Genomic DNA, 25,626 nt, shown 5'->3' with positions numbered 1-25,626 from the left:
CATGAAACATATATATGAGAGCTATAGCTATATCTGAACCGATTTTCACTAAAATTTTAGGCACTAGCTGTTAGACCGAATTCCGTCGGAAGTGTGCAAATTCAGTCCATTTAGGCTAATATTAGACATTTGTTGAATAATAAACCTAAAATCGGAAAAAGAGATATATGCGAGCTATATCTAAACCTAAACCGATCTTGAAAACATTTTAGGTATTTATTTCTAAGCTGTATCTGATATGTGATAGCTGTAACAAATATCATTGTTGTGGAGTGAGGGGCTTAAAACTCCAAATCGGATGAAACATATATATAGGAATTACTTGGTTCTAGTAATAATTCAGTCGGAGGTTTTTTGAGCTCTTTAAGTTTCTGGTACCAATTATCATTCTAGCGGAGGGAATATTACACTTGTGAAGGACTTAAAACCATATCGAACTATAGCTATCTTTGAACCGAATTTTACCAAATTTCGTGTGCTTGCTTCTAAACTGAATTCGATCGGATGTGCCAAAATTCAGGTCATTTGAACTAATATTGGCCATTTTATGCACAATTTACCCGAAATCGGTTGAAGATATATATGGGAGATATATCTAAATTTGATCTGATTATCAACAATTTCAATAGGGTTTGTCCTTGGGCCCAATAAATATTGTTTGGAGAATTTAATCTCAATCGGATAATAAATGCGACCTGCATACATGGACAGAAGGACGAACAGACATAAATTATGACATGTATAAATCGACTTAGTGATCCTATGACCATCCTCAAAAGTTACTATAGGTCTACCTCGCTTCCTTATCCATGTTATAAACAAATGCACAAAGACATAATACCCGTGCCACTATGTGGAGCAGGGTATAAAAATCTCCAATTTTACAATTGCGCCAATCATGGGATAGAACTTTCTGGGACAAAAGGGACTCCTTTTGTGGAATTTCAGACAATTCCATTGAAAAATGTGGATAAAATCATCAAAATACCAAATATCGGGGGTACCGTTATATGGGCGCTATACGATATGGTGGACCTATATAGATAATTCTCTGCCGAGGTGTAAAGAACCCAAAAGGAACTCCTTGTGTGGATTTTCAGACAATTCCGATGAAAAATGTGGGTAAAATCATCAAAATACCGAATATCGGGGGGTACAGTTATATGGGGGATATACGATATCGTGGACCTGTATAGACAATTCTCTCTCAGGGGGTAAAGTACTCACAAGGAACTACTTGTGTGGATTTTAAGACAATTCCATTGAAAAATGTGGCTAACATCATCAAAATACCGAATATCGAGGGGTACAGTTATATGGGAGATATACGATATCGTGGTTTTATATAGACAATTCTTTTTGAGGGAGTAAAATGTCCACATGGGACTCCTTTTGTGGAATTTCAGACAATTCCATTGAAAACTGTGGCTAAAATCATCAAGATACCGAATACCGTGGGGGTACCGTTATATGGGGGCTACACGATATTGTGGACCTATATAGATAATTCTCTGCCGAGGTATAAAGTACCCACAAGGAACTACTTGTGTGGATTTTCAGACAATTCCATTGAAAAATGTGGCTAAAATCATCAAAATACCGAATATCGGGGGTACCGTTATATGGGATCTATACGATATCGTGGACCGATATAGCCCATCTTCGAACTTGACCTGCCTGCAGACAAAAGAGAGATCTGTGCAAAATTTTAGCTTTCTGTCTTAATTCGTTTAGACTGTAGCGTGATTACAACAGACGGACGGACGGACAGGGCATCGTCTAAGAATTTTACGCTTATCAAGAATATATATACTTTGTTGGGTCTAAAATGATTATTTCGATGAGTTACAAACGGAATAACGAACTTAATATACCCTCCATACTTTTTTTGGTGGAGGGTATAAAAATTATTGTTTACGCATGTTACCCTTGAGGGTCGATATAGGATACTGGTCTTAAAATGTTTCGGCCATTCCCAGAAATAGCTAATTTTGCTTAATTTTTTATAAATTTTTTATGGAAAAAATATTTCTGGCTAGTATGGACTCTCAAAGAAGTTTCGAAATGCATATCGTGGAAAATCGGTGATATACAGGTAAACTATTTTTTTTTTTTTTTTTTTTTTTCAAGAAAGCTTTGCCTTATGTTGACATTTAATTTTTATACCTACAAAAACAATATAACATATTTAAGACTTTAATATAACCAATGAAATAAATCAAATTTTATGTACACATGCACATATGTAGGTCAAAATCGCCAGAATTACTTTTTGTGACCTTAAGGCAATTAGGTAAAACTAATCACTTCTTATCTTCACTCGATGCCAACGCAAACATTATTGGAAATGCCATGTAAATGACATTATGAAAATTGTGTTAATTCTAAATCATTATTATTATGATTATTACTTAACGATAATAATCTCTTTAATAAAGTTCGCCCATGATTTGCACCGCCCGGTTGTCATAATAGACCGTAGTGCCCCGAAAATGAATCAACGGCAACCAAACACAATTTTTCTTTACACATATTGTTGCAACATAAATAATAGTGACAATAAATTGCAAGGATGTGCGTGTGTAGGTGTGTATATATTCCTTTGAGCGAACATAATATACACATGAAACGAGGAGAATATATATTTATTTATGTGCTTGTTTGTGCATTTTGTGGCAACTAATTATGCGGTTTGTGTGATCATATAATGTCACACATTACTGAGATTAGTTAATGGGTTGCTATGACCTACATATATAACAGCTGGCCATTGAATTGTGACCAATATAAATTCCTCAAAGCACCAAATAATGGGACAGGGTTAAGAAGAAGATCAAATCGCAAATCCGCGGGGCCGGATGGAATCCCTGACATCGTGTTAAGGAGTACCGATAGCGCTGCTTGGAAACATATTTCGATTATCTTTAACCATTGCATAAACTTGGGCTATTTTCCGGTTTCATGAAAAGGGCGATAATAATACCCATCCTGAAACCTGGTAAGGACCCAACACATTGCAATAACTATAGACCAATTAGCTTACTCCCAGCTTTTGGGAAGCTTTTTGAATATTTTATACTTTCGGAGATTAAAGAAATCCTGGAAGATAAAGAAATTATACCTGACAGTCAATTTGGCTTCAGGCGAGGCCATTCAACATCACAAGCCCTCATGGTCTTAGGGGCCTTTGTGACTAAGGCACTAAATAACCGACAGATCACAATCGCGGTTAGTTTAGATTTTGCCAAAGCATTTAATAATGCTTGACAAAATGCTATCATATATAAAATGAGAAGGCTAGGCTTCGATTTTAATATATGCAGACTAGTGACTAGTTTCCTAGCAAATCGTAATTTTAGGGTTAAAGTTGATGAGGATTTTTCTTCAGAAAGGGTTGTAAATGCCGGGGTGCCACAAGGGTCTCTCTTTGGTCCTGTCCTTTTCAACATTTTTACTAGTGATGTACCACATGCGCCCGAAGGGCATTTGCTCCTGGCATATGCAGATGATATATTCATCGCTGCGGCCGGAGCACATGCGGCGAACACTAACTCACGTTTAAACGCATATTTGGAGCAGCTCTCTGAATATTTCCATACTTGGAAAATGCGCTTAAATGTAGACAAATGTGAAGCGATCACCTTCAAGGGCAAGAAAAAATACTTATACCGCAGCGCCAGGCAGTATGAGCCAAATCTTGCGATTGGAGGGCAACAAATTCGCAATTCGGACCAGATCAAATATCTGGGCTTTATATTGCATAGCAACTTCGAGTTTGTTAGGCACATTGACTACACTCTTAGAAAAGTCAAGATTGTATACTGGGCCTACTAGCGCGCCATAAGTACAACTGGAGGGCTGACTGTTAAGGTGAGATTGCTTATCTACAAACAGATAATAAGGTCTCTCATCGCATATGCCTTTCCTATTTGGTTTGGAATATCTTCCAGCCAAATGGAAAGACTCCGCGTTTGGGAAAGGCGAATTTTAAGTTCCTGTTTAGGCTTAAGGCGAAGAATTAAAAATTAAAATGTTAGGGACTCCATTTTTTTAAACATTTTTTTTAGAAGAATATAATAATTATAATCATAATTATATGTTTATAGATAGGTAACAGCATGGCTGAGACCAGAAAGTTGTAGTAGTTAGATAAACTTAGAAAAATAAGAAATTATTCTAAGTAGATATAAGAACTATTGTTATCTCATAAGATATTTTTAAATTGTTTAATGAATTGATGGACATAAATGAAATGAAACGAATTGTGACCAAGAAGTGTTTGTTTAAGAAATGAAATGTTTCATGATAACTGTGTCTAAACACTTTGATATAAATATGAATTGAGATATTTTTATACCCTCCACCTTGTAAAGGAAAACTCGAACTTTTAGGTTACGAAAAGTTCTAAAATGATACTAAGATTCTAAAATGGACAGATAGAGCTAAAATCTTGAAATATGGTATAAGAATCAAAGTAGGAATGTACGTTCGATACATGTTGTGAATTTAGAAATGTGTTGTAAGTGTGGGCATTGTACTAAATGGTACTTAATTTGGAACAGTTTGTTTTCGGGGTGAGTAGATGAAGCTGGTATTTTGAAATTTTGTATTAGGTTCTATATTTAGTGGTAGTTTTGTGATAAAGTGATTTCGGAAATGTGTACGATAATTATACAAAAGGTACTAAATAGTACTTAATTTACTGAAGGTAAATGTGTTTGAGATTTGGCGATGGTTTGGAAGTGTGTTCGAAAAGTACTAAATTAGGTACTGGGTTGAGGGATAGGGCTGGTATCCTAAGATTTGATATGGAGGCTTCCGTTGGTATCTGGAATTAAGATATGGAGGTGGAGGTACTACAACTGTACGAAAAGTACTGAATAGTACCACATTTGGTATTGGGTAAAGGAAAAGATCTGGAATACAGAAATTTTATATTAAGATCACTATTGGTGTCTGTAGTTAAGAGAAAGAGGAGGTTTTGGAAATGCGTACTATAATTTTACTAAATGTAACTACATTTTGTTATGGAGAAAAATAAATGAAATGAAATCCTCAAATTTGAAATCCAGGTCACAGTTGGTATCTGAGGTTGAGATATGGAGATTGTTTTGAAAATGCATACCATACTTGTTCCAAAAGTACTAAATTGGGGGAAGGGATAGAGCTGGAAGCTCGCAATTTGAGATAGCGATTTCCGTTGGTATCTCGAATTGAGATATGGAGGTGGCTTTGTAGATGTGTACTATGTTTGTGGAAAAGTACCAACTGGTACCAAATTGGATATTTTGGTGAAGAGATAGTGGTGAAATTCCGAAATTTTGATATTGCCTTCTCTGTTGGTATATCGGATTGAGATACGGAGTTGGTTTTTAAATGTGTCGTGTACGAAATGTACTAAGTCGTACTAAATTGGTTATTGGGTGAAGGGAGAGAACTAGAATCACGAAATGTCATATTAAAGTGTCTGTTGTTATATGGAATTATGATATGGAGGTGGCTTTGGAAATGTTTACTAAGTTTGTAAGAAATGCAAAAAAAGGTAATAAATTTGCTATTGAGTGAATATATACACCTGAAACCCGAAATTTAATATTCAGGTCCTTGTTGGCATTTGGTGCTAAAATATGGTGGTACTACTAAAAACCGCACTAAATTTGGATTTGCGTTAAGGGATATTTTATTTTATTTATTTTTAAAACTTTTCGGTTTATAAGGAAAACATTTTCGTATTATTTTTCACGAATTAGGAGAAAATTGAATGATATATAAACCCTTAAAAGTCTGAACATGTAGTACGATGTAAGGATGAGATAAAAAAAAAACTGCAAACAATTTCAGACTGCTGTCATTTATAAGTCAGCTGTTAAAATTATTCCAGTGACATCCCATTATATTGTTTACAAGAGTACAATCGTCGCAGTGGCCGAAAAATGACTCGTGAGCTGAACATATCGCAATATTCTTTTCGGCAAATATTGAAAATGAGCTCGGGGTAAAGTCATTGAAATTCCAAAAAGTGCAAGAACTTACATAACAACAGATAAAAAATACACTCAAAAGAGGTAAAGAGTTGCTTCGCTTGGCCGAAAGGGTGAACTGCTGAATTTGGGTTTCTTCGGTAAGAAGACATTCGTTGTCCAGCAGTTTGTAAACAAACAAAATGATCGTGTTTACTAGCCAAAGAGGTCAGCTGAAAATGTGCACCTTTGGTTGGCCACCAGAACTCAAACGCCGGCCATGGTGATGGTGTGGGCCGCCATAACAGCCGATGGTCGCTCTCCAATCGTATTAATCGACCGTGGCATCAGAATAAATGCCGAATATTGTCGCGAAAATATTCTGGAGGTTGTATTAAAGCCTTGGGCACACAAACATTTTGGCCGCAGACCTTGGACATTCCAACAGGACTCTCCACAATCGCACTCACCACGCGCCACACAAGAATGGTTACAAAATGAGGTTTCTGGCTTCATTTCCAGCGCGCAATGGCCACCAAAATCTTCGGATGCCAATCCGTTGGACAATGGTGTCTGGAGTATTTTGGAAAGCAAGGTCGGCACTAAAAAATACAAAAGTCTCGATCACCTCAAGCAAGCGCTTCGCAGGGAATGGGCCAAAATACCGCAGCGCAACATTCGGTCAGCGTGTGATGGTTTTATTGGTCGTTTGAATAAAATTAAAAAATTAAAAATTATGACGTTTGACTTTGTTGCAGTTTTTTTATCTCACCCTGTATATGAAACCCATATCTAAATTTGAACCGATCCTTACCAATTTCAATCAAATGTTTAGAAATGTTTATCTCTATCTCAATGAATGTGACCTGAAATTTGTTCACAAAACCTTATGGTCAGGCGGACGGACTGACATGCATAAATCGACTCAGAAAGTGATTCTATGAAGATCCTCAAAAGTAACTATGGGTCTATCTCGCTTTTTTCTCCATGTTACAAACAAATGCACAACGACATAATATCCTTACGACTATACCCTACACCACGTAGGGTATAAAAATGTGTCCTTTTGCCCATTGATTTCTGTCTACTGATAACACAGAAGGTTTTTGTTTACATTACCTTATAATGGGTTAGTCGTATCTTACTAAGTTTGAGTTTTTGCTATAAAGCAACAAAATTTACGATACATGCTAAGTTTATATACTCCCTAACTTGTTAAAAATCTCATCGATCCCTATTTATTGTCAGTGGCTGTAAAAATTTTCTTCTACGAAGGTTATTTGCGTATATACATATGTTTATAAAATAAGTTTATCATTTGCGTAATCTTAGATATCTCACGTTTTGGCCTTGCATCATTATATATTTTACTTCATACATTAGAGATCAAATAAAAACAGATATTAGAGTGGATTCCAAAACCATATCGAAATGGGGAATAGTTATTTAAGTATAGCTTCATATTTCAGGCATGCACTCTGCAACATTCTACGGCGATAATACTTTTCTTTTGAAAACCTCATTAATATATTGAAAAAGAAACAATTTCACCGTTTTCCACGACTATATTTTCCCCATATTACCTTCCCTTAGTTACCACCTAATATTTCAACACAAACGCTTTATTATATTCCTACATTCAGTGTGACATTCATTTACTTATGCTATTCATAATATAAAATTCGCACGGGTATATATAGAAAAACACACACACACACACTTCCATACACATGGTCATGCACTAAAAGGAGTGCCACTGTGTGCGTGTGTAATTGCAGGTCTGAATATATGTGTATATGATTATTATTAAAATATCTACTTGTCTCGTTAAAGTTATAGATTGTTGTGCACGCTCTGTGCTCTTAAGTTGATCCTTATGTGAAGACACAGGCATTATTCACACAACAAGGAGAAGAAACAGAATATGAAGAATAAGAACAACAACAACAACACAGGAGCACGAGACTTTATTCAAATATGACATGGGTACACACACATACATACATTTATGCATAACTACAGTAGCTATAATAAGTGTAAAAGCTAAGGACGTAAGAAACAGAAGAAGAAAACCTGAGGCCATACCCATGTGAGGCACAGAGAGTGTCGCATGTACCAGAGTAGCTGCTTAAAATCCATTCATGCATTTGGCGACAGACACATATTTTACCATTTGCTGGAAGTTGTTTTTGAATTTGCCACTTTTCTCACACATACATACACACGTTCACACACATATTTACATATGTATGTAAGTTTCGTTTTGTCTGTGTCGCATTTTCCCATGCACTCAGTCACATTGGTATATGTGTGTCTGTATGGGTTTGCGAAAATTGTCTTGCCAAAGTCCTAATCCTTTCTTACATCCTTAAGTCTATTTCTCTTGTCTTCTGTAACACACATTGTAATTTATGTTATTGTTTCTTTTCTACGCTCTTAAGCAGACTTACTTAGTATACATTATTGTGTCGGTTGTATTCTGAAATTGTAAATGTGTTGGGGTGTGTGTGTCTATTGATTTAAGTAGCTAATTCCAAATTTAAGGTTATATTTCCAATGCAACCATGACATGTTCGAGGAAGGATGTCTGCATGAAACTTTGGAGTATTCTTAACTTGATAGCATTACATTATGAAAATTCTCAAACGGTTATCGGTGCCCTATGCGGATATCATTTATTTTATCGATTGGAAAATATTTGAAGATTATAAATTTAGTTTGTGAACAATTTTTTTAAAACTTGATATTTTACCATTTCTATACCTTTCTAACCTCAATTTTATATTATGACCTTGCACGTCATAAAAGGGGCTTTTGTCAAGATGGGGCTTGAAGATGGACCATATTGCTCTACTTCTTCATATATCTCCCTATGTTCATATAACCCCCTAATGTACAATATACACATTAAATCTCATATGGGTCGTAGCAAGATTGCGATTCTTGTTGAATCCACCAGCAGCTTCTCCTTCCTCCCCTTTAAGGGGAGTCGATAATTTTTGTTGAGGTCAAAGATATAAAAAACAAGTAACCAAATCTATAGTCGTGCATGGCCGACCATATGATACGCTACAACACTACAATTTGTTCGAAGATCCCTTATGTCCAAATCCATTTTGTAAGATTTCGTTTTTAAAAATAATGTCAGAAATAATGTACCTGTACCTTACTCTCTTCTGATGCGAAATTCCGTGTCGATTAATTTTCAATTATTGTCTATTGACTGACCAAAAAATTAGAAATATTTAAATTGTTAGTCCATTTGTAAATCTTAAGAACAATAGGCTTTAATACTGACCCTGTCCCTACCCCCATCCAAAATTACGTAATGTTGCAGGGTGTAAAAATTTAAAAAACTTAAAACATTTACAATTCAAATTGAAAAAATCGCATGCGATAAAAAATACGGCAAAAATTGAAAAAAGGAACAAAAGATATTCACTTTTTTACTGCTATTTTTTCAGTGATTTTCTTAGATTTTATCCTTTTTGGCAAGAGACTATTCCGAATTAGTGGAAATTGTGAAAGTCGGCCGAGCGGTTCTTGACTTATAAACAGAATAAATAAGATCTATTCGTTAACATATATTGTACCTATTTTGCTATATTCCGATTTTTTGGCTATCAGCATCACTTTAATGTTCAGAAGTGACCTTTTATTGTATTTGTGATTTAGCTGGGATTAAAAATATTCGCGATTTAGTGGAACTTTTCTTATTTTCTTACATAAAAGTTAGGGTCTATTTTACCCACTACATATTGTCCGATGACCGCTCACATTTTTAGGCTTCTGCCCAGTCCTTAACTATAACTCTATGTAAATTTCCGCATCGATTGGTTCATAATTGTGGCCTACAGAGCAACTGCAAAGTTTGGCAAATTTTTTACTTCACTTTCACATTCACCTACTTCTTTTGTACTTCCTGAAAATTTTCGAAGAAAATAATTTACCCTTTAAAAATTAAAGAGAGAATCAGTTTTAATCTTAGATCAGATTTAATCAACCTTAGATCAGATGATATCGATTAACTCCTTAAAGGTTTACCTTAAGGAGCTACCTTTCTACCTTATAAGGGATCAAGATTTTTAATAGTTTTAACATTAATTATTTAATCGATTTTTTTTTTCAACTTCCCACAACGTAATACTTTGAATCTAGTGTAAATATGGGACCTTACCCATAGTAACTTAATATTCGAAACAAATGATCGATTTTCGTCAAACACCGTGTAGTCCAATTTTATACCACCTTAATATCTAATGTCAATCTAGGATATGTCTGTCCAGTTTTTCTTGTTCCTCTTTCAAAGAAGGTCAATATTTTGATTAAAGGTTAATCTAATGAAATTTGATTAAAATTTTTATATTTGCACATCCAAGTATTTTTATTAGTATTAGATGGTATATTAAAACGGCATTTATTGGGTCACCCTTTCTTAAAATACTCAAGCTCAACATTTCCAAAAAATATACATATATCTCATATAAATTGGAGGAAATAGTAGGTATAGTCCAAACCTGAAAGTCGGTAATACTTTTTTTATCAGACTAAATAAGTTGCGAAAATGGACTGGGGAAAAGGCGAAGAGAGTACTTAATGTTAACACCACATACTAACCTAGAAATCATTTGTTTTAACAATACCGCTAAAATTAGTTATCATTCTATGCGGGCTATACGAAGGCGTGGCTTGGTGTACAAAATAACAAATCGGATAAACAGTATATATGCGAGCTATATCTGAACCGATTTCCACCAAATTTGACATAATTGCTTGTAAGCTGGTCGCATGTGCCAATTTCTATCCTATGTGGGCTAATAAAGACAAATTGGATGAAGATATACATGGAGCTATATCTAAATATTGACCGATTATCTCCAAATTCAACAGGGTTCGTCTTTGGGTCAAACAAATGACTTGTGCAAAATGTTGTTTCGACCGGACAACAAATGCGACCTAGGCTGTGATCACAAAAAATACATGGATGGACGGACGCTCGGAAATCCAAACAGTGATTCTATGAGGATCCTCAAAAGCAACTATTGGTCTGTCTCGTTTGCTTCTCCATGTTACAAACAAATAAACAAAGTCATACCCTGACAACAATTAGGTGTAGGGTATAAAAAAGCGTTCAGGCAGACCGAACTTTTGATAAGAGTTAAGGAAAACCTTTCAAATTATAAGTTATGGAATCAAATATTCAAACCAGTTCAATTTTAAACTGTAAAACTATGTGAAGTCTTCAAAATGTCACAAAGTGAGCGGTACTGTCTTATAGGGGCTATACTAACAACTGAACCAATATAGACAATTTTTTGCTACGGAGGTTATTATGTATGGAGAGTTTCAAATACCCACTTTTAAACAAATCCAACAAAAACCAGATAAATATCGAATTTCAAGCAAAAAATCCCACACCGGCGGGGGTGACGTTATATAGGGGCTATAGGAAAACCTGGACCTGGACAATGTTATACCGCCGAACGTACCACATGTTACAAGCATTAAACGCCAAATTTTAAAAAATTTTATTTAAAAATGTGATTGTAATCCTCACAATATCGAATATTGGAAGGTACCATCAGAAAACGTGGACCTATATGGAAAATATTTTTCCACAGAAAGTATAACCCATTAGGGACTCTAAATACGCTGATCAAGAAAATATGTACCTTGGATCTTAAATAAATCTTTCGATGAGTTACAAACAGAATATACACTCAATAAAATGTATTACGGAGGGTTTAAAAATCTTAAACCTGGTGGTCCAGTTATATTGGGACTATGCCAGACTGATATGACCCATTTCAATACCGAAATTCTACGGACCTATACTGTAATCAACCTACATGGGTATTGAAATATTGCGCTATAAAAAAAACATGAAACTAAATATTCAATGTTCTGCCACCGGGCTAGAATCCATTATGAACTACAAATATCAATTTTTAGACAAATTCGTGGAAAAATGTGTAAGAAATCATTAAAATACCGAATATCGAGAGGTACCATTATATGGGGGCTATACCAAAACGTGGACCTATACATACAATGTTTAGACACACGAACTAGGACCTCCAAATACCAATTTTTAGACAAATCCGTTATATGGGGACTATACCAAAACGTGGACCGATATATCTCATTTTCAATACCAACCATTCTAGACACAATGCAAATTGTTCTGATGAATTTTGACGCGCTACGTAAAATAATGTGGGCTGTATCGAGATTTCAACAGACAGACAAACGGACATCGACTTAGAATTTTATGCTGATTTTGAATATATATACCTTATGGGGTCTACGACGAATATTTAGGGATATTACAAACGGAATGACAAAGTTAATATACCCTCCTTTTCAAGGTGGAGGGTATAACAAGTTGAAACATATCAGTCGGTTTTGCCGACAGATGTATAGCCCCAGTTTATTTAAATATATAACGACTTGGGTTGTATTTAATCAAAATGTTGACCATTTATAGGAGAAGTACTGAAGGTGTGGGCCAATATTGTCCATTTCACATGCGACCTATGTGTGATGTAAATGTTGCCATGTAAAAGGTTCGGACTATATCGACTATGGGGATTAAAAGTTTTTACCAGTTGTGGCCGAGTTACCAGAAAGAGTTGTCAGAACTGCCCAACTTTCATATCACATTTTGTATTGATAAAAAATATTGAGATATGCCAAATTTGAAAAAAGTCGACACTTATTTTGCATTTAATGAAGTTTATGGGTATTCCCAATTTTTACCATTTGTGGGGGAGGTACCGACAGGAATAGCCTGATCACCACTAGATTATTTGGTGATAGAAATATTGGAATGTGCCCAGTTTGTCAGATGTTGGATGTTCATTTTGCATTTTGTGAGTTTATAGGTATTCCAAATTATGATCCTTTGTGAGGGATGTACCAGAAGGATCTACTCTATCATCACACTAGAATGTAATTTGTTATTTGGACTTCTTTGTTGATAATACATAACAAGTTAAAGAGTATCTGTCGGTTTTGTCGACAGATGTATACCCTCAGCCAATGTACGAAGGAATGGCCCAATATTGACCATTTCGAATCGGACCTAAATAAATATGATATAAATATTGCGATGTACCAGGTTTGGACCATATTGGTAACTTCCTTCACTTTACATGAAAAATGTCAACATGTGTGTGAGCTATCAGTCGTATAGTCGATTGAAGTATTCAATTTTCATGTTTATCTAATACATATAAAAATATTGGAAAATCGAACATTTATATCCAATTTATGGAAAATCATAAATTCCATATTCATCTCAGGCAAAGAGAGATATTTTTAGACATAGCAAGTTGTAAAGAATCGCTGACTTGTTTCGCCAGTTATGGCAGATAAAAGTATTGAAAATTGTGACCCTTTCTAAATGAGGTATCAGAAAGGATTCGCATATATACATCATCTGCACAACAGATATTGTATTAGCAAAAATGTTTGTATGTGTGAAATTTGAGGAGAATTGGATGCTTATTTCGCTTTCTTTGAGCCTTTGAGGGGGAGGTACCAGAAGGAGTAGACCTATACATCCAATCTTCACAACAGATCTATTGTTAGTGAAAATAATCGGATGTGTGAAATATAAAGAGAACCTGATGCTTATTTCAGATTTTATAATCGTTTTGGTTATTAGACTGTATTAGACCTATACATCCAATCTTCACAACAGATCTATTGTTAGTGAAAATAATCGGATGTGTGAAATATAAAGAGAACCTGATGCTTATTTCAGATTTTATAATCGTTTTGGTTATTAGACTCTTTGTGGGGGGAGCACCAGAAAGAATGGTCCGATTTTTATAACATATCCTGTGTTAACAGAATTATACAGATGTGACAAGTCTAAATGGAATCGGATGTTCATTATGAGCTTAATGGATACTCAAAATACCAGAAGGAGTAGATCGATATATTCCATCTTAACAACAGATCTTATGTTTATAAATATATTGGGATGTGTGAAATTTTGAGACTATCGGATCCTTACATCACATTTTATAAGAGTTACAATTATTCAACATTTTTAACCTTTGTGTGGGGAGGTACTTGATGGAGCAGACCGATATTGTCCACTTTCGCACCTGACCTAGCACTGATAGAAATATTACGGCTTGCAAAGTTGAAGAAAAATCGGATTATCATTTCTCTTCCATTGCAAAAAATATTTTTTTCCAAATTTTTGACCTTCTGTGGGGGAGGTACCAGAAGGAATGGACCGATATATTTCATCTTAACTCCAGACGTTGTGTTGATAAAAATATAGGGATGTGTGAAATTTTAAGACAATCGGACTGTTATACCACATTTTATAAGAGTTATAATTATTCAAAATGTTGACCCTTTGTGGGGAGATACTTGATGGAGTGGACCGATATTGACCATTTTCGCACCTGACGTAGCACTGACACAAATATTTGGATTTGCAAAGTTGGAGCACAATCGGATTATCCTTTCTCTTTCTGTGCAATAAATTATTTTCTTTAAAAAATTTGACATTTTGTGTATGAACTCCGAACTCGATCTAAGTTTGACAATAACATTATGATGTACCAACTTTGGATCAAATCGTATACTGCCTTCGAGAGCTATCGTGCACACCAGCCAGCCAGACAGACGGACGGACGGACATCGCTAGATCGACTCCAAATGTCCTGAAACGGATTTGGTACAAAGAGGCCTAGGGTCTAAAACCGTTATTTCGACTAGTCACGTTTTGGCCGTATCAAATGATATATACCCTCTGTAGCCATATGGCTGAGGGTATAAAAATTAACTTTGCCAAAAACTGAGGAATGTTCAACCCGAAGAACGTTATAATTACTAAATGCCAAGTGTGAATCTAAAATAAAATGGATGGATACTTACAACCAAAATAATTGATACATGTGTATCTATAGAAAAATATTATTGTTAATGGGCTAACTTTGAAATTTGAAATATAATCGTATCTCTCAATACCTGAATTGATTCATTTATTCATGCTAGTCAAAGTGATTTAAATCCCCATGCCGATTATGTCCTTTTCTTACTGGTTAAAGCTAAGTTATATATTCTTTTAATACGTTTGGTAATCCAAGTGTTATATGCATAAAAATTAAGCTTTAAGTGTGGTGCTATAAAAGTGTTTGAAATTGCTACGGTGAAGTACCAAATTTAACACTACGGCATCATCATTTTTTTAATCAAATTACTTTCTTTTCACTTTTTATTCTTAAGGATTTTCACACACATGCGTAATTTCTCTCCCCCATTGGCAACAGACCAGAAATCTTACTGTACCCACTAGATACACCCCTTCTCACCCAAAATTATCCCATATGTAAATTAAAATTTGTCACTTAACATGCCTAGGGTTAAATGAAAATTAAAATGGAAAACTTTGCTAAATAGTTTTTACCGCAACACTGGCAGCAGCAGCCAGCACCAGTTCCAGCCCCGCAGCTATTCATGTGCCTGCACGCACAATTAGTTAAGAATCGTAGCATTATTTAAAATGGGTTTGTTCGTAAATTAGTTTCTGTTGTTACTGCTAATGAAGAATTAATCCTCTTACAGAAGGTCAGACAGTTGTTGAGTTTCCTTTCCTTTGCTTGCGAATGTAAGTTTTCTTGTTTGAGAACTCGTTGGAACATTTGTGAAAGTTTATGGGCGGTGAATCTTTGCAAATTGTAGACATTTTGTTGTAGTCGTTGTTGTTTTGGTGTTGCTGTCGTAAAATTGTGTCTACCATTTCAACTGTTTCAATTTTCTTTGTATAATTGCTATAAGTATTGAGAACCCTTAAGATTTAAATAGTCCTTGAGGGTAAATGAAGGGGGACTTTAATGTGCTATTTTATCATAATTGTAGAAGATGGTAGATTTTAACGATATTTTAAAAATATATTGAAGTTATTGAGCTCTTTGTAAATGTTTTAGTTTCACTTCTTAATCAGGAGTTACAAATAATACGTGATAATTTTAATCAGATCTTATGAATGGCTGCAACTTCACAACAAAATCCACGTGGTTGTCACTCTTACAAAATCTCATGGAGAACTATACACTAGAGCCCCGATTTAATGCATGAAAGCAAAACAAGAAACATTCTATACAAAATTTCACTAAAAATCCCGGAATCAGTATCCATAAAACTCAATTTCTCTATGTGTTAATATGTTTCAATGTTCCTTATAGACTATAAAAGGCTGAACCGATTTTCCTGAGATGATAAAAATAATGAAAATAGACTATTAAGTTTAAAAAAATTCGAAAGGGCGTGGTACTACTTACACACCCCCTTCTTTTAATAAATGTATTGTGTTAATAATTTGTATTCGATACAGTGAAACTTTCGCAATCGTTGGTATATTTAATTTTGAGCGTGGATACCTCCAATAATAGTTTACGAAAAATTAATATATTGTTGGGAATATGCCCAAAACCCACCGAAAATGACATCGATATGGAGATCATTAACAATCGATGAGGTCCTGGAAATCAATTATTAGCAATATTTCTTCTTGAATATTGAAAAGAAAGAATAAAAAATAAATTGATAAAAATGAATAAATAAATTGACAGTCAGGTTCGTTATTTGAATTTTATCACTAATTTTCTATGTAGGTTCACGATATAGTACAGCCCTCATATTACTGTAAATATTCGGCAAATATTTAAAAATGAGCTCGGGGTAAACTATCGAAATTCCAAAAAGTGAAAGAACTTACACCGCAAAAGAAAGAAAATAGACTCAAATGAGCTAAAGAGTTGATTCGCTTGATCGAAAGTGGTGAACTGCCGAATTTGGTTTTCTCCGATGAGAAAACATTCGTTGTGCAGTAGATTGTAAACAGTCAAAATGATCGTGTTCATTTACCAAAGAGGTCAGCTGAAAATGTGCACCTTCGATTGGCCACAAGAACTCAAGCGCCTGCCATGGTGATGGTGTGGGCCGCCATAACAGACGATGGTCACTCTCCGCTCATATCCATCGACTGTGGCATCAGAATAAATACCGAATATCATCGCAAAAATATTCTGGAGGGTGTATTAAAGCCTCGGTAACGCAAATATTTTGGCCGAAAACCATGGCCATTCTAACAGGACTCAGCACCATTGCACTCATCACGCGCCACCCAAGAATGGTTACAAAATTAAGTTCCTCGCTTCATTTCCAGTGCACAATAACCACCAAAATCTCCGGATACCAATCCGTTGGACTATTGTATCTCGAGTATTTCGGAGCAAGGTTGGCACTAATAAATACCAAATTGTCAATTACTTCAAGCAAGCACATCACCAGGAATGGGGCAAAATATCGCAGAGTAACATTCGGGCCGCGTGTGACGGTTTCATTGGCCGTTTGAAGGCCATAATTCGTGCCCAAGATGACCAATTCGAACAAATCTAAACTTATTCTAAAAGTTGATGATATTTCCGACATTATTATACCTTAAACCATACATAGTATGGAGGGTATATTAAACTCGTCATTCCGTTTGTAACTCATCGAAATAATCATTTTAGACCCAACAAAGACCTGTCCGTCCATCTATCCGTCTGTTGTAATCATGCTGCAGTCTAAACGAATTAAGATAGGGAGCTAAAATTTTGCACAGATCTCTCTTTTGTCTGCAGGTATGTCAAGTTCGAAGATGGGCTATATCGGTCAACGATATCGTATAGCCATCATATAACGGTACCCCCCGATATTCGACATTTTGATGATTTTAGCCATATTTTTCAACGGAATTATCTGGAATTCTACACAAGGAGTTCTTTATGAGCACTTTACCCCCTAAACGAGAGTTGTCTATATAGATCCACGATATCCTATAGCCCCCATATAACGGTACCCCCCCCCCCCCCCCCCTAATTTCGGTATTTTGATGATTTTAACCACATTTTTCAACTTAATTGACACAAAGAGATCTTTGTGGGCACTTTATATCCTGAAAGGGAATTGTCTATATAGGTCCACGATATCGAATATCCCCCCTATAACGGTACCCCCGGATATTCGGTATTTTGATGATTTTAGCCACATTTTCCAATGGAATGGTCTGAAAATCCACAGAAGGAGTTCCTTGGGAGTACTTTATCCCATTGAAGATAATTATCTATATAGGTTCACGATATCGTATAGCCCCCATATAACAGTTCCCCACGATAATCGGTTTTAATGATGAGTTTAGCCACATTTTTCAACGGAATTGAATCTGACATTTTAAACAAGGAGTTCTTTGTGAGTGCTTTACCCCCAAACATAGAATTGTCTACATAGGTCCACAATATCGTATATCCCCCTATATGTAGGCACCTTCCGATGTTAGGTATTTTAAGGATTTTAACAGAATTTTTAATGGATTTAATTTTTTTGAAAATTTTCTAATTCGTTCCGAAAGGTGGAAGGTATTCAAAGTTCGGCCCGGCCGAACTTACTGCTTTTTTACTTGTTATACCTCCACCATACTATGGTGGGTATATTAAGTTTGTCATTCCGTTTATAACTCCTCGAAATACTCATGTCAGACCCAACAAAGTATATATATTCTTGATCAGCGTAAAATTCTAAGTCGATTTAGCCATGTCCGTCTGTCTGCTGTAATCACGCTATCTTTCGAACGAATTGAGATAGAAGGCTAAAATTTTTAACATATCTTTAATTTTCCAGTAGGCAGGTTAAGTTCGTTAATGGGCCATGTAGGTTCAAGTTTTCATATAGCCCCCATATAACGGTACCTCCCGATATTCGGTATTTGTATGATATTATCGACATTTTTACCGGAATTATTTCAAATTTCGTATTTGAAGTTCAAAATGGATACTACCACCTAAGACAGAAAATTGTCTATGCAGGTCCCGATATTCCGTATTTTGATGATTTTAGCGACATTATTTGGTATTTGAAGTTCGAAATGGATACTACCGCCTAAGACAGAAAATTGTCAGTGCATGTTCACGTATTCGTATAGCCCCCATATAACGGTACCTCCCTTTATTTTTGATGATTTTAACGACATTATGAACCTTAATTGATTCAAGTTTGGCATTTGAAAAGAGTAGTGCATACTACAGCCTATGACAGCTATGCTAAATATGCAATGTGCCGTAAGGTATCATAAAGTCGGTCCCGCCCGACTTTTGGCTTTTCTTTACTGGTTTTGTATTTAATTTATTTATTCTTATTAGATTGGAGAATAATTTTTATGCTTTCCTGAAATCACCAATATAGAGCACACGTTCGCCTCGAACTTGCTGCTTTTTTCTCTTTAGCTTAGCGTTCAGTCTCTTTTTAAAGGATTTTGGAACTCTGTACTCTTTCAATTTCATTGCATAGCTTGCATAAAAATAATTCCAAAAACATTCATACAATAAACAGCCCGCATTTTGTACGACAGTGTCGTTACTATAGATTAGTCCCGGCAAGCAAATTATATTTTTCTCCCCCTACCAAAAAACTTCGAAACAATTCTGCACAGAACTTTTAATGATTGTCAATATTTATCTAATAAGGCGATGATGTGTTTTTGTTCTCCCTTTGCTAAATTCTATTTTGCTTATCCCCCATTGAAAAATCAAATGGGGGATGCTTTGAATAATTGTCTAATTTAATACAGCGAATTATTTAAATCTGCTTTGAACAATCAACATTTCGTATATTTAGCTAATTACACACCTTTTTCCCCCTTTGTGACGCCAAAGCAATGCTCACCTTAATTCACACACACACACACACACCGAGACACAAAAAACACGCATAATAATTTTTCACAAGGATTTTCTTTATGGTTCTTTCCCAAAGTAATTTAGAAGAAGATTTGACGACATACCCCACCAAAAAAAAAAATGAAAACAAATCCAACGGCAAAAGAACTTTTAATTAGAGAGCTGAAGCTGCTACTGCGTACTTTCTCCCCCTTCTCAGTTACTGTCATTTGAACAGCTGCACTTGAAAGTTTTCCTTGTGCTTTTTCTTAGCGTCTTCAATACTTTTTTTTTGTCGCATCAAAGTTTAAATTGCATCCGCTAAAAGGATTAATGACGACGGAGATTTGTTTGTTTGACACACAGGACAACAACAACGCCAACAGAAACATGAAAAGCAAGCAGAATAGATTTTCGTTTTTTCTTCGTTTGGAAAAGCAAACAAAACAAAGTTTTGCAGAAAATTGTGTTCGAGTTGGAGGGATATTTTTGAAAATTATTGTTGTGTTTGATGGAACTGTAAAAGGGCAAAGATTCGTAAAATATTTTCGATATTGTTTCTCAAAGTGGAATATCAGCAGTTTTACTGAACTTCGTCATCAATTGTATGATTTTACTTCAATTATTTTTAAAAAAGTTTAAAGAATTTTAATGGAGATTAAAACAAAGAATGTACAGGGTGAGATGAAAAAAACTGCAACCAACTTCAGACTGCTGTAATTTCTAAGCCACTCGTCCGACAGTGACAGCTTATTATACTGTTTACAAGCGTAGAAAAGCATTTTGGTGAGATATTTCCAGAAAAAATGATTGAATTCATGCGTGATAGTATGATTTCTTTATATTTGGCTTGAAAACCACAAGTGGTTATCGTTGGAGCACTCCAGCATTTAAATGTCAATAAATCTTTTGTATCTCGTACCATCGCTCGTTACCGTGATACTGGTAGCGTAGCCCGACGTCAAGGAAGTGGACGGAAGAAAACAGCAACATCAGCAGATATTGTTCGAAAAGTAAAGAAGCAACTTGATCGAAACCCGCGTCGCAGTGGCCGAAAAATGGCTGGTGAGCTGAATATATCGCAATATTCCATTCAGCAAATATTGAAAAATGAGCTCGGGGTAAAGCCATTGATATTCCAAAAAGTGCAAGAACTACACCGCAACGGAAAGAAAACAGACTCAAAAGAGCTAAAGAGTTACTTCGCTTCGCTTACTTGAAAGTGGTGAACTGACGAATTTGGTTTTCTCCGATGAGAAAACGTGCGTTGTCCAGCAGTTTGTAAACAAACAAAATGATCGTGTTTACTTGCCAAAGAGGTAAGCTGAAAATGTGGACCTTCGGTTGGCCACCAGAACTCAAGCGCCGGCCATGGCGATGGTGTGGGCCGCCATAACAGCCGATGGTCGCTCTCCGCTCGTATTAATCGACCGTGGCATCAGAATAAATGCCGAATATTAGCACTAAAATATTCTGGAGGGACACGTAAACATTTTGGCCGCAGACCTTGGACATTCCAACAGGACTCAGCATCAGCGCACTCTGCACGTGCCACCCAAGAATGGTTTCAAAATGAGGTTCCTCGCTTCATTTCCAGAACACAATGGTCACCAAAATCTCCGGATACCAATCCGTTGGACTATTGTGTCTGGAGTATTTTAAAAAGCAAGGTTGGCACTAAAAAATACAAAAGTGTCGCTCACCTCAAGCAAGCACTTCGCCGGGAATGAGCCAAAATACCGCACAGCAGCATTCGGGCAGCGTGTGACGGTTTCATTGGCTGTTTGAAGGCCATAATTCGTGCCAAGGTGACCAATTTCAACAAATCTAAACTCTAATCTAAACTAAAAAAATGTAAAAATTGTGGCATTTGACTTTGTTGCAATCTTTTTTATCTCGCCCTGTATAACTTAGTTTTCGCTATGTAAAGTGGTCAAAAGTGAGATCAAATTGCAGATACGTAATGTATACAAACTAACTTTTATACCCTTCACTATACATAGCATGGAGGGTATATTAAAATCGTCATTCCGTTTGTAACTCATCGAAATCATAATTTTAGACCTAACAAAGTATATTCTTGATCAGCGTAAAATTCTGACACGCAATATGATATATCCCCCATATAACCGAACCTGCTATTATTCGATATTTTCATGACTTTTGTCACATTTTTCAATGGAATTGTCCAAAAATCCACACAAGGCGTTCATTCTGAGTACTTTATCCCCTGGAAGAGAATTGTCTACATAGGTGTACGATATCGTATATTCCTCATATCCCGCCCGAAATGTGGTATTTTGGTGATTTTAGCCAATTTTTTTAATGGAATCGTCTCAAAATCCACAGCAGGACTTCCTTCTGAGTACCCTGGAAGATAATTGTCCATATAGATTCACTATATCGTATAGCCCACATATAATGGTTTCAAATTTCGTATTTGAAGTTCGGAATCGGTTTTACAGCATATGACAAAATATTACTTATGCAGGTCCAAGTCTTCGTATAGCCTCCCTATAACGGGTTTCATTTAAGTGGTATTTTTCGAAGGATTTATTTAGAAAAATTTCAAGATCTCCCCTTTAAGCAGGTCATTCTGTTTGTTACGTCCATATAAAGTAATAATCGGCACATCTATGTCGATAGAGCCATGTCCGGCGCACACTGGACCACGCTGTTTTAATACCCTACACCACAATGTGGTCAGGGTATTATGTCTTTGTGCATTTGTTTGTAACAGGCAAAAGGAAACGAGATAGACCCATAGTTCCTTTTGATGATATGCATAGAATAACTTTCTGAGCTGATTTATGCATGTCTGTCCGTCCGTATGTATTCTGTGAACAAAATGAAGGTCGCACTTATTACCCGATTAAGATGAAATTTTCCAAACAACTTTTGTTTGGCCCCAGGGCGAACCCTATTGAAATTAGAGATAATCGGTAAAAATTTAGATATCTCTCCCATATATATCTTCGTCCGATTTGCCTTTTATTGTGCACCAAACGTATAATATCAGCCCGAATAGTATGGAATTTTGCACATATAACCAAATTAGGCCTGGAAATAGGTATGCCAAATTTGGTGAAATCGGTGCAGGTATAGCTATAGCTCCCATATATATTTGATTTGTCATTTTTGTCCTCCGCCGCCGTAATATGCACTCTGTAACAACAATATTTGGGGAAATATATTAAATACAGCTCAGAAATTCATTTGCTAAATTTTATCGAGATCGGTTCAGAGTTGGATATAACTCCCATATATAACTTCGTCCGATTTACTTTTAAATGTTCATCAAGCGTTTAATATTTGCCCAAATGGGATGGAATTTGGCACATGCGACCGAATTGAGTCTAGAAACTAGTATGCCAAATATGGTGAAGATCAGTTCAGATATAGCTATAGCTCCCATATATATTGTTCATCCGATTTGTTGTATTTGTTACCCACAGCCGTAATATGCATCTGCATATTGCAGATGTAAATTCGAGGAATAATTCTGCTCTTTTTGGTCATTTTTTAAAAAAAATTTAAAAGGGATGCAAGTCAAAATCTCCAACAAAATTATATTATGTTGCAGAATGCGGCAAAGTTAAAAAACAATAAAGTGGGAGGGGGTCATATCAAAACAGGAACCTATATATACACAATTTTATGCTACAGAGAGTTTTTTCAATTTTGCTAACCTGTTTATCACTTTTCTCAATTCGTTGCAAATTTGCTTTAATTCCATTGTACAGTAGCCAGTCTGTGTTGTGAAAAATTCCAGGTAGATATGATACAATAGTATTTGTGTGAATGTCAGAAACTCCAAAGTAGTTTTGGTTTCTTAGTCCAACCGTTGTTAAGGCCTTTCCATAATTCTGATAATACACAATATCCGATAGTTTGAGATATATTTCACAACTTTGTAATTTGATAGATTCTTTTGGACTACATGCAGAATCATTGGTACAGAGAATGGGTCACATTGATCGACTTTTTGGAATAGTACGCATGTAAGGATAACTCCGATTTCAATTACTTTCGAAATTTTCTGTTTAATTTCTGCAAAACTAAAATATATTTGAAATCTGAGTTATCCGTACATGAGGGAAATTCGAAAAAGTGGACCGATATGACCCATTTTCTTAACCATAGACTCTGGATGTAATCCAAAAGGGTCTATCAAATTACAAAAGTAAAAATATCGTAATTAAATTTAACAATTAAAATAAAATTGAAATCTGACCAATATGAAAGAAGAAATAAATGAATTGTCGTATTTGACGGAAATGTGTTTGGAGTTGCAATAATATTTATAAAATTAACGTTATTTTGAATTGGACTTACCAAAATATTCCAAGGCCGGTTGACGAGGGGAATTTGAAGCCACTATTCTATTTGAGGTATAAAATCGACTCATATGAGCATTGCGATTTCCGAAAATATGTTAGAATTAGTTGTAGTCTTAATTTCAAAGGATGAAGCGGTGAACATCATACGAAGATATATTGCATCGGGAATATTGAGGGTCTTGTTTCTTTATTTCTTCTTTACACCATCGAAGATTGAAAAAAAGTTGACTAAAATGTAAACATTTCCCTCCGCATATATGTAAATGCAATGCGACTAACCTGATAGCTTACATTCGGACATAGGTCTTGAATCATTTGAATCCCATTAGAATGTTGTGAATTTTTAATTATATTATGTTAGCTTCTCTTTCTTGTTTAAGAATATACATTTTCTTCAAGATCGTATTCCTCTGAATCCATAGAATTCCTCTTTTTTTGATTTTTGTTCTCTTATTTTCAATGTCTATCAAATGAAAATTTTATTTGTATATATGTGTAAAAAAATATTTTTTTTTTTTTTTTCAGCCTACTGCGAATTTAAATTTCTACAATACTCGAATAAATTCATGGCTTACTGTATTAGGGAAACTAAATGATTTCGAATTAGTATAAAGTCACAATCTATATCGTTAACATAACATACCTTTTTTATATCGTCCACAATACTATGGAGGGTATATTAACTTTTTCATTTCATTTGTAACTCCATTCACGTTAGACGCTAAAGGTATATTAGATGGCATAATAGTTGCAAGTTAGGGAAGAATGAATAAATTTGAAAACTTAACCTTGAAGCTAGATTCTTGTAAATTCAAATTTACCAATAACAAGTGCATCAAGTTGATTTTTATACCCTTCACCATACATGGTATAGAAAGTATATTAATTTCGTCATTCCGCTTGTAACTCATCGAAATAATAATTTTAGACCCAACAAACTATATATAATCAGCGTAAAATTCTAAGACGATTTAGCCCCGTCTGTCAAATCAAATTAAGATAGGAAGCTAATTTTTTTCACAGATCCGTCTTTTGTGTGAAGGCAGGTCAAGTTGGAAGATGGGCTATATCGGTCCACGATATCGAATGGCCTCCATATAACGGTACCCTCCGACATTCGGTATTTTGATGAAAGAGAATTGTCTATATAGGTTCAAGATATCGTATAGCCCCCATATAATATTAACCCAGATATTAAATATTTTGATGATTTTAACATGTAAAAAAGCCGTAAGTTCAGCCGGGCCGAACATTGAATTCCCTCCACAATTTGGAAGGAATTTGGCAATTCTCAAAAACAATAAAATCCGTTAAAAATTCTGTTAAAATCTTAAAAATACCCAATGTAACAGTTATATTAGGGTCTATACGACGACATGAACTTGCGCAGGTAACATTTGACATAAGCCATTACAATATTCAAATGCAAAACTCAAACAAAATTGGTTATATATACCGAAAACAATATACCGAATATCGGGAGGTACCGTATTATGGGGGCTATACAAAGACGTGGACCTGCACAGACAATTTTCTGTATTTGGCTGTAGTATCCATTACGAACCTCAAATACCAAATTTGAAACAATTCCGGTGAATAAAT

At 35.4% G+C, this 25,626-nt stretch overlaps 1 long non-coding RNA gene across 2 annotated transcripts in view; it reads right to left on the bottom strand.

Annotated features, from left to right (window-relative positions):
- LOC109613358 (uncharacterized) overlaps nt 1–24,530 on the bottom strand; it is a 100,142-nt gene extending 75,612 nt beyond the window's left edge. For both annotated transcript variants that reach the window (XR_009343796.1, XR_002194926.2), the window contains exons 1-2: nt 24,304–24,530; nt 24,020–24,220 (exon numbers count right to left, since the gene is read on the bottom strand). This is a non-coding gene — a long non-coding RNA (uncharacterized LOC109613358). The remainder of the gene's footprint in view (nt 1–24,019; nt 24,221–24,303) is intronic.
- Between the last annotated feature and the right edge of the window lie 1,096 nt (nt 24,531–25,626).

This window comes from Musca domestica, unplaced genomic scaffold, assembly GCF_030504385.1.
Source record: "Musca domestica strain aabys unplaced genomic scaffold, Musca_domestica.polishedcontigs.V.1.1 6, whole genome shotgun sequence".
Lineage (NCBI taxonomy): Eukaryota > Metazoa > Arthropoda > Insecta > Diptera > Muscidae > Musca > Musca domestica.
This window is presented reverse-complemented; position numbering and strand designations above follow the sequence as displayed.